This window comes from Echinops telfairi, unplaced genomic scaffold (assembly GCF_000313985.2).
Source record: "Echinops telfairi isolate 266 unplaced genomic scaffold, ASM31398v2 ScPeMD7_24;HRSCAF=84, whole genome shotgun sequence".
Lineage (NCBI taxonomy): Eukaryota > Metazoa > Chordata > Mammalia > Afrosoricida > Tenrecidae > Echinops > Echinops telfairi.
Window position 1 is genome coordinate 809,084 of NW_022103921.1, and position 1,761 is coordinate 810,844.

The 1,761-nt window shown below is 29.5% G+C and overlaps 1 protein-coding gene across 6 annotated transcripts in view; it reads right to left on the reverse strand.

The window, feature by feature from the left end:
• MBNL2 (muscleblind like splicing regulator 2) overlaps positions 1–1,761 on the reverse strand; it is a 219,990-nt gene that overhangs the window by 123,800 nt on the left and 94,429 nt on the right. The window lies entirely within an intron of this gene.

Sequence of the window (1,761 nt, forward strand, 5' to 3'; positions counted from 1 at the left end):
TTTGAGAATGATGAGGGTAACAAATGTCCAAATGTGCTTGACACAATGGATGGATGGATGGGTTGTGAAAGGAGTTGTATGAGCCCCCAATAAAATTATTTTTTTAAAAAGGAAAAAAATCATGATACTTAAAAAGTAAGAAATTATGATTACAAGAAATAAAGAAAAGTGATATAATAAAATTGAAAGAATGGTAAAAGATATATAAGAATAATATATTGAAAAAAGTAGGGATGGTACACTTAAGCTGAAGTATAAATTGCATAAAATGTTTAACTACATCAGTTGTTCTCAACCTGTGGGTCACGACCCCTTTGGGGGTCAAACGACCCTTTCACAGGGGTTGCCTGATTCATAACAGTAGGAAAATTACAGTTATGAAGTAGCAACAAAAATAATTTTATGGTTGGGGTGGGTCACCACAACATGAGGAACTGTATTAAAGGGTTGCGGCATTAGGAAGGTTGAGAACCACTGAATTACATATTGCTATAAAATAGAACCAAAAGAAGCCAAGAGGATTATATAATGCTAAGCTATCAATACTATAACAACACTTACATGAAAGCAAAAGTTATTAGAAATACAAGGAAATATGCAAATTGCATTAAATTGTAATGCACTGTTGCATACCCCTGGTGGGCAAAAGAAAGAAAAAGAAATAATCAAAAGCATAAACACGTTAATTATTCACAATCATTTATACTATTTTTATCTATTACTAGTATATTATCTATCCTATTCACTTAGTCCTATATCTTTAGAACAAGAAATACACCTTCCAAACCATTGTTTATTACTTAGAAACAATGTTTGTAATCCCTACCATAAAATATTTTAGTGCATTTCCAGGGTGCAAATTTTATAAACTTTATTATCTTCATAATAAAACATTACCTAAAATTAGTATTAGAATTTAAATGAAAAACAAAACAAAACAAATTACTTGAATATTTTAGAAACCATAGCATACAAATTGGCTGAATTAACCAAACTAGAAAATAGCAAGTGTGAGGTTATTACTCAAAATAACCTAAGGGAAATAGGCCAAAGCTGTTAAAAGTAGCAGATTCATAGCCCTAAAATATTTTTAAAGAAAATAATTATGAGGCATCACCTAACTATTCTATTCAGGAATTTATATAAATGAAAAGAAAAGGAAGAGAGAAAACAAATTAAGGAAAGCTGAAGAAATAATAATAAGTATTTAAATAAAAGAATTATAAAGGTGAGAAAAAGAATCCTAGCTTTTAAATAATTGATATAAGAACAAGCATGTTTCTTTAAATAAAACTACAAGTGTAATAAAGGGAAAATAGAAAAAATGCATTGTAAATTATCTGTTTGATAATTAAAGAGATAAGATTGGTTTTGATAAATATGTAAATTATTTTATGAAATGCAGTAAAAATGTTGACTAATGAAATAATTCTCTGAAAAAAATATAAATCATGAACTTGAACTTAAAGGAAACCTTTGAAGAAAAATTAAGAAGAAATTTGAAATCCTTATCAAGAACTTATTACTACTTCAAATAGATATTATCAAAATTTATTTGGGATTTGGAATTCTCTGAAAGAAGAATTTGAAATTTTGGGCAACACTTTGTACAAATGATTTTAAAATGATTTGTAGTCCGTATAAGAATAGCGTTTTTGAGGGTGGGTTGGAAAGGGGGAACTGATTACAAGGATCTACATGTGACCTCCTCCCTGGGGGACGGACAACAGAAAAGTGGGTGAAGGGAGACGTCAGACAGGG